This window comes from Erpetoichthys calabaricus, chromosome 3, assembly GCF_900747795.2.
Source record: "Erpetoichthys calabaricus chromosome 3, fErpCal1.3, whole genome shotgun sequence".
NCBI classification, from domain to species: domain Eukaryota; kingdom Metazoa; phylum Chordata; class Cladistia; order Polypteriformes; family Polypteridae; genus Erpetoichthys; species Erpetoichthys calabaricus.
The window spans coordinates 269,603,978-269,613,369 of NC_041396.2; positions in this window are offsets into that span (position 1 = coordinate 269,603,978).

Genomic DNA, 9,392 nt, shown 5'->3' on the forward strand with positions numbered 1-9,392 from the left:
ATTTCATTGGCTAAACTTAAAGAGGTGCTAGACTCTATGACCACAGGCAAGACCCCAGGGATAGACAGGATCCTACCAGATATAATTTCTGCATTCTAGAAACATTTCTCCTTTCCCTTGTTTAAGGATGATTACTGAAGCCTCCTCTTTCATCCATCTAATCCTTAGAATTAATATGCCAGCTATTATTCTACTTCTAAAACAAGGTAAGAACCTTGCACTTTGTCATTAACTGAGATATAAAATTATTAGTTATAATTCTGGCTTACAGCAAGACATTAGCAAATTCTGGTCAGTCTGGTTTCATATGCTCATAATTAGCCTCTGATAACACAGATAGACTTATGCATGTCATTGATTTGGTTCCCCCTTTCTAGCCCTGCTGCTCCTCTTTCCATTTATGCTGAGAAGTCTGTTGAACACATGAATCAGCAAATCCTATGGCAAGTCATGGACAGAATGGGCATTGATTCAGATTTTGTAAATCTTGATAAGACCTTTTACTCTTCTCCCTCTGCAGTCCTCTTCTCTAAATATTGTGTCCCTTCCTTATTAGTAGGGGACTTAGGAAGAGCTGTCCTTTATCTCCATTACTCTTCAGGTTGTCTCTCGAATGGCTTGCAATTGCTTGTCTGTATTTCCCAGCTTTAGACCCCCATTAAAATCCCAGTTATATAGTATCTTTATATGCAGATAATGTCCTCCTCTACTTAGTGTTGTCAAATGAGATAAATGCAAGAGTCCAAATGAAATGTTGGGATGCCAGCCCATTTACTTCAAACAATATAGTAAGCAAAATAACAGGCACACAATGGCCCAATAAAGAACAAAAAGCCATTGGATGAAGTTTAATAGACCCTTAAAAGCAGTCAGGCTTCAGGGTTGGAGCTCCATTAGCCGGGTTGCTTATCTCCTAAATGAGACACCTTCTTCCGGGAACAGGTCAGGTCAGGTCAGGTTGGGAAGCATGCACTGATGCAGTGTGTTGCTGCACCCACCACACAATGAAACCTCTTGCAATCCCGGTTGGCAATCTCCCAGGTAGACACGTGCTCCAGTCCCACCCTCCAGAAATGACCATCTAACTGCCATGGCCTGGTGTTATGTGGGCGTCACCTTGAACTGGTCCAACAATGAGGACCCTGCGAGCTGGATCACCCTCAGGGAATTGCGACCATATGGCCATAGTGCCATAACTGATGCTCCCTCACAATGCAGGTAACGTGCCTCATTCAGGACTCCCTGAGCAGTTGCTTGTTTAACACAAAGTCAAACCAGTGGTACCCAAGGATTCCCCAAAGAGACATAGTACTGAAGCAGTCCAGCCTTTGTCTCAGGTCAATGTGTAGCATCCATGATCGCAGCCAGAAAGCAAAACAGGAACCACCAGGAATCTAAAGACTTGAATCCTCGTTCTTTTGCACAGATATTGGGAGCGCCACACACCCCTTTCCAGCAACCTCATGATCCCCCATGCTCTCCCAATCTGTCTACTTATTTCATAGGAAAGGTTACCAGAGACATGAATGTCACTGCCAAGGTAAGTAAACCTCTTGACAAGGTCGACACTCTCTCTGCAGACAGACTTGCTGCTGATGGCTGTGCCTAAGAGATCATTAAATGCCTGGATCTTGGTTTTTATCCAGGACACTCGCAAGCCCAGACACTCAGACTCCTCGCTCAGTCTCTTGATAGCCCCACTCAGAGCCTCCATTGACTCCGCGAAGGTCACAGTATTATTGGCAAAGTCAAGATCAGTGAATCTTTCTTCACCAACAGATGCCCCTCAGCTGCTGGACCCCACGATCCAGCCCAACATCCAGTCCTTACAAGTATTGAAAAGAGTAGGAGCAAGAACACACCCCTGAAGAATCCTGGGAAAAACTCAGAGGTTCTGCCTTCACTCCGCACAGCACTCACAGTACCAGTGTGCAGACTGGCCATGATATCCAGCAACTTTAGGGGGATCCTGCAAAGTCTCAGGATGTTCCATAGGCCAGCTCAATCAACGGAGTTGAACACTTCACAAAAATTGACAAAGGCTGCAAATAAATTTTCTGCCGATATTCGCATTCGTATTCAACGAGAACCCTCAGTGCTGGGATGTGGTCGATAGTAGATTTCTTAGGCATGAAACCAAACTGCTCCGGTTGCTGGTAGGTGAACAAATGATCACGGATTCTGTTAAGTTGACCCTAGCGAGGACCTTACCTGGCACCAAGAGCAGTGTTATCCCCTGAAGTTGCCACAATTCAGGCAATTACCTTTCCCTTTCCAGATAAGGATGGCAAGTCCCATTTTACAGTCAGTTAGGATGACGTCTGTCTCCCAGATGGAAGCAAAGATTGTTTGCAATGCCAGGAGGACAGCCTTACCACCAGCCTGGAGAAGCTCATCCTGGATACCACAGATGCCTGCAGGTTTCCCTAACTTCAGCTGGTTCACCACCTGTGCAATCTCAGTGAGATTAGGTGAATCACAGCTATTTGGAGGATCAGCCTAAAAGACTGTGGACTCTGAGATGTCCGTCGTTTGATCTGCTTTAAAGAGCTGCTCAAAGTAGCCAGCCCAGCTGGTCACAACTGCAGCATCATGCGTAAGAACCATTCCATTAGCTGCCCTGACCGCAACTCTCCAAGGAACAGATTTGGATGTGCATAATGTTTTGTTTCCCCTGTAAGAAGGATGTGGGTCACTAGACCATAGATGGTGTGTCACTTGCTCACAGATTCCTCTAACAAACACATGCTTATTTGCCTTCAGAGGCCTTGTAGCCATCCTTCTCAGTTCCCACCAAGCCGTGCGACGCAACTCCTCTCAAAAATATCCAGGGTGCCCTGCGAGATGAAACACCTCCTTCTGGGAACACCAGAAAAACCAACACAACCCTCAGCAACCTTTAGGGTCTTGTTACAGAAGGTCTCCCACAGCACATTAGGATTGGTAGTCACACCCAAGTCTGCAAGTTCCTCACACAAACTGTGTGCAGACTTATTAGAAACAGCTTGTTCTTGATGTCTGGCCAAATCCAGCCTCATTCTCCTTGTAGGTGAAAGCCTATTGAACCTAAGCTGGATCTACAGAGTAGCAACAAGTCTGTGGTCAGAATTAACAAACTTAACACTTCTGTAGACCCTGCAGTTCTGTAGGAGCCTTAAGCATCTGCCCAGCAGGTTGTGATTGACCTCCTTCACTGCACCACCAGTATTGGAGTACCAAGTCCAACAATGCGGCTCAGTGCTCTGGAACCAGGATCCAGTGATCCACAGCCCCTGACCTTTTGCAAAGCCAAGGAACATGGAGCCACTTTCACCATGGTCACCAGACCCATGGGGACTGACACCATCCTCATAGCCAGCCCTGTTATTGCCAGTGGTTGCATTGAAGTCACCCATGACCAGTGTCACTTCATGGGCACCCATCAACCCCCAAGTGAAGTTGCAAATAGAATGTCTCCCTCACCGAGACATCACTCATTACTGTTGGAGCATACCCTGAGACAACAGACAAGGCACCTAGAGAGTACCTTAATCTGAGTCTCATAATATGCTCATTGAAAGGAGTGACATCAGACACCATCAGAAGGAGCCAATCCGCTACAGTAACAGCTGCTCCCTGACTATGACAGCCATCAGAGTGAAAAAACCTATAAAAGGTGTACCCACCTACAGAGATCTGGCTAGTCCCAGGTTTGTGCACCTCATAGAGTGCCACCACTGAAATGCAGAGTTTACAAAGCTCCTCTGACAGCAGAGGAAGATGATCATCATGCTGGACAGACAAGACGTTCCACACACCTACCCGGATGGACCGCCACAAATTAGGATGCAAGTGCTGCTTTGCAGCGGGTGATGCCTCAGCACCACACCATTTATGATCCCCAACAAGCCTAACCTCATTGGCTGTCCGGTGGTTTCGACTTTTCCCTTTCATAATGTGAGCTGCCTTCCTTAGGTTGGCTACAGCAAAGCTACTCCCACAACACTTTCTGCCTTTTCGTAGGTGTAAGAGCCAATCTTAGAAAGTTAAAGTTTTGAGTTAAACACATATTAATGTTTGCTTAATTTGAATATAATATAATTTCTTCCATAGTCATAGACAATGGTATAGTCTTTTCCCCCTATAAGTTAGTAAGAGATAGAACCTTCTTGCTATAACTGAGAAACAGTGTGATAGATTCTGTTGTGTTTAGAACAGGTCTCAGTAAACAGGGACTTGAAAGACCCATTTTCAAGTTAGAAATGGGATAAGCATACAGTTTTCTGACCATTTTGAAATGGTTCAGAAATTATAAGTGATTAGTAACGATTTAAGGTATAACAAGATTAAGCTTAGAACTGAATTTTTCTTATTATAAATTTTTCCTTTTTTTGTTATTTTAATTTTTTTTGTGTGTGAACTGTTTTACTTTGAAACTTAACTATTATTTTGTCTGTGGAATCATTTCTGCACGTCAGGCCTTTGTTGAATCCCATTTTTTGAGTTAGAGCTGCTGAACTTTGGAAACTTTGAGAAAACGCAGCTACAGTAGGTGTGTGAAGTTTTTATGGTGGCTGGAGCACCAATCCTGCCACCAACCCCCAAGTGTTCCCTGCAAGTTGGAGGACCACTTTCAGGGCTGGATGCAGTTTAACATCATACCCAGGGAACGGCATACTTTTAAAGCTTGTGGACCGAAAAGGATGAGGTCAGTTGCCCTCAGTGGGCAACTCACTTAGCTCATGCAGTGCCCTCATCTCTTCTTGGAGCTCTGGGAGAAGAGAGAAGAGAAAAGAGTCAGCAATCGTGCCCCTTTGTGTCCTGGGGTAGTAGTGCTTACCTCCAACAAGCTCGGAAGGTGACCTTTCGATTTGCATGTGTGACATTAGTTAACGTCCCATCTGATATCCAGTGTGTGCTAGAACTATTGCTGTATTTTGAAGCCCTGTCCAGTAACAAATTCAAAGTCTAAATCTTCTCTCTTGCCTGTTAATGATATGTGCCATTCAACCTCCCTGCCATCTGTCATTCTTGTATCTAGTAGTCTAAGATATTTAGGAGTGAATATTACTGCCTCTATCTTAGACATATCATCTAACAGCTATCTAACAGCTACATCTTTGCTGATATGAGAACCTTTTAACAACTGGTCCAAGCCTTCTCTTTCTTTGCACTCTCATTACTCATCTCTAACTCTGATCAGTGCTTGGAACATGTGGAGTTTCTCTAACCACCTCTCTACAAAACATCTCATTGTAATCTCTATTTTCTTCTTTCTCTCTCATAGAAAAGAAATGTCTCTGTGCTCTACTCTTTACTTTGTAAAGAATCTTAGAATCCCTTGCTGTTAATTTTTCTTTCCCCCCTGTCATAGCCAAGGCCTAATTAAGATCCCACAGGTTCCTGGGTAACTTCGTTTCTTAACAGAGAGTTAATCATACATGTAACATTGTTGTTTAATATATTGCAGTATTTCTTACTTTTGATTTTGATGCAAGTCTTGGTTACCTAATCATTTCAACACGCTTAGTGAAGAAGCCCCTTGTTGCCACGGGCCCCTGGGCTGGCACCCAGAACACCCTGATGGTAGATCTGACACTGTTCATAATACACTATTTTCTGCAAATTATAGGTTTGTTCTAGAAATCCCAACTATCAACACACCCAATTCAGAATTCTGCAAAGACTTTGTTATAGTCCCTGCAAGCATCATCTGATGGGCCTCACTACTAATCATCTTTGACAATTACGTCTGCTTGGTTTACCTACCACTTTTCTCCACATGTTCTGACTCTGCACTGCTGTCTTTTCCATTTGGGCCTATGCATGTCATATGCTATCTTTTTTTCTTACTTTAAATATTCCTGTTTTGGCTCAAAATGTTTCTTCATTTGAACATCTCTATGCTATCAGTATGGACATGTGAGCACCTTCTACTTAAAACACAGTGGCACTTCATGGTCTGATCTCATTAGGCCCTCAACTCTCAGGCTTTACAAGTTCCCTGGTCTGCATTTAAATTGGGACTGAGGCCTGGCCTACACCTACCCGGGGATTTTGTAAAACTGGAGTTTTCTTCCTTCATTAAAAAAAATCCCGTCCACACATGCACCTTTTTTATTTATTTATTTTTTTAGTCTCCATCCACATAAAAACACAAAAATCTGCTGTCAGGAGTGTGAAACAGACAGATCACAGAGGAAATGTCATTTAGATTAATGTCCATCGCCCATTTCTGTTTTTTTCTTTCCAAATGTGTGTTCACTATGGAACACTACCCAGGCATCTCACAACGAACAACGCCAATAATTGGGCACTTGTGATCACAGGTGGCTCCCCTTTCTGTTCAGTTCAAATAATCCATGGAATTTGTGGGTGGCTGATTCCTTTCCACATGAGTCCCGGTGAAACCAGTGACAGGGAATTGTGTACACACGGGGCCCAAGTGGGCTATGGTTGTGTCACACACTCACTTTACTATTTCAGAAACCTCTTGTCTTGATAACCCAAAGGTGTTTGCCATCTTGTATTATCTCCCCTTGTTTGCTAAACAGCAGAGTGTGTGACCTCATTACAGTTGCCTTCCCATAGATGTGCAGGCGAAACGACTGAATCAAAGGCCACAGCGATGTCCTTGACAAACACAAATTCTCTCACCATTCTTAAGCAACAACCACTTCCTTCTCAAAGCTGTCACACCAACTAGAAGTCCAACCAGGTCTCGTCCAAAACCGGCGACGGTGGTGGAGTGTCTGTGTCGTTGAAATTTTCAATGTTGCAGTGACCTCCGTAGCGCATTCTGACGCCTCTGTTGCTCAATATAGTGGTAAAATAATTATACATTTAAATGTAAACATGTAAAAAGTGCTGTTAGCAAGGTTAACACCAGCATTACTTTAACTACAGTGCACCCGACACTGCATGTGAGCAAAACAGATAGTGGCACACAGACTGATGTCAAGCAGAGAAGATACTGGCAGAAACACTCTGACGTTACAAGCCAAAAACTCCATTTTCCCTGTCTACACATAAACCGGGAAGACGGAGCTTCTAAAGCATCTCGATCCTGGAAGGAGGTCTTCAAAAGGTCACTTTTCAGCGAGTGGCCAAAATGCATACACACAGCTAGGTTTTAAAAAAGACTCAGAAACGTGTGGACAAGGCCTGAGAGTCACAAAGGTGAATCAGAGAGTCAGATTACTATGAAATGGGAAGGAGAATAAAATGAGAAACCACACGACTTCAGCTGTGTGCCCATCGGGCTGAGAGACTTGTGTGGGCACAGCGGGTAGAAACCACAGGGACCAAGTGTGTGTGTGTGTGGGGGGGGGTCATATGCTGCCCGGGCAGTGGGCGGGTCCATCTGTCTGTCTGTCTGACTGTTTATAAGTCTGTCTTTCTAATCGTGCAGTATGAAGTCTTATATATTGTATAGCGCCTTCTATGTCTGTGTGTCTGTCTATTATATAGTGCCTTGTTTATATCTGGATTAAAAGCCAGAAGTCTGCAAGACCATCATCACTTTATGACCACAGTCTTGGAAAGTCTTTCTCCCGTGGGATGACTGGGATCTTTTCCTAAATAAGCAGTGGCATTGCACATGTACTTTGTCTCCAAGTCTGCCACAATCCAAAACTTTAACCTAATTTGTCAGGCTGTATTGGAAGAAAGGACAACGGCCCTTGTTTGTAAACAGTTGCTCATTAACAGTAATATGCTGCCATGGGCTGTAACTCAAAACACAGTTCACAACAAAACGTTGGCAGATTGTTTTCAGTCGACTAGATTACTGTAACGCAATCCTCTCAGGACTACCCAAAAAAGACATAAATCGTTTGCAACTAGTGCAGAATGCAGCTGCTAGAATCCTAACCAGGAAAAGAAAATCCGAGCACATCTCTCCAGTTTTGATGTCACTACACTGGTTACCTGTGTCATTAAGAATTGACTTTAAAATTCTGCTTATGGTTTATAAAGCCTTAAATAATCTCGCCCCATCTTATATATCGGAATGTCTGACATCTTATATTCCAAATCGTAACCTCAGATCCTCAACTGAGTGTCTCCTTAGAATTCCAAGAGCAAAACTTAAAATAAGTGGTGAGGCGGGTGGCCTTCTGCTGTTATGCACCTAAAATCTGGAATAGCCTGTCAGTAGGAATTCGCCAGGCTAATACAGTGGAGCACTTTAAAAAACTGCTGAAAACACATTACTTTAACATGGCCTTCTCATAACTTCACTAAATCCTGATACTCTGTATATCAAATTCATTATAATAACTACTCTCTCTTCTGTTTCCTTTTCCGGTGTCCTTTACCGTATGCTCAAAGCACCGTGATGTTCAAAAGGTGATGGATTAAAAGCCAGAAGTCTGCATGACCATCATCATCAAGTCCCTCCGTGTGAACCCTAAATACTAAGAGGACTAATTCATTTATGTTAGGTAGAATGCCCAGAGGGGACTGGACGGTCTCGTGGCCTGGAACCCCTACAGATTTTAATTTTTGGAGTTTTTTTTTGTTTTTTCTGTCCTCCCTGGCCATCGGACCTTACTCTTACTGTATGTTAATTGATGTTGTCTTATTTTAATTTCTTACTTTGTCTTTTATTTTTCTTTTCTTCATTATGTAAAGCACTTTGAGCTACTTATTTTGTATGAAAATGTGCTATATAAATAAATGTTGTTGTTGTTGTTGTTGCTGCTTCTCCTAAGCCTGCTGAGCATAAATTATTCTGTCTTAGTACCCCAACAGCCAAATTAATTCTTGCCTCCTGCTGGAAAGCACCTGAATGCCTTACTGTACACAACTGGCAGTCTTCCACAGATTAATGGTGCCTCCATCAACACCAATTGAAACTTTGACTATTATGCCTCAGTTGTTTAAATTCTGGTTTCCTGTAATGCATTGTCCTTGTTTTTGTGTTTAACTATTGCTTGTTTTTTTAATCTTTGCTGTTGTGGCTTATTTGTGATTTTTTTAACTCTCCTCTTATTTCCTCTGCTGGCTGGATTTTCCCCAAATATTTACCACTGCCTGAGCCTTGCACAGGGTCAGTTGAGTTCTTTTTTGTCTTATGATTGTTTATTGTTTATCTTGTGTAATTTTGTCTGTATTTAATAAAATTGTTATAGGAAGACGTGTCTGATTAGGAGTTAAAATAGTCTCAAGCTTAAATTATTGGCTATAACCGACTATTTTTAAACAAAAACAAGTTAATTAGCCCAATACAGCTCACCAGTCCTATCCGCTTAATTCCTCCAAAATAATACCAAGTCTTATTCTGAAGGTCCCTGAAGTTCTATTGTCTGCCTCACTACTTGGCAGCTTATTGCATGTGTCTGTGGTTATCTGTGTAAGGAAAAATATCTAATGTTTGTGCGAAATTTACCTCTAATAAGTTTCCAACTGTG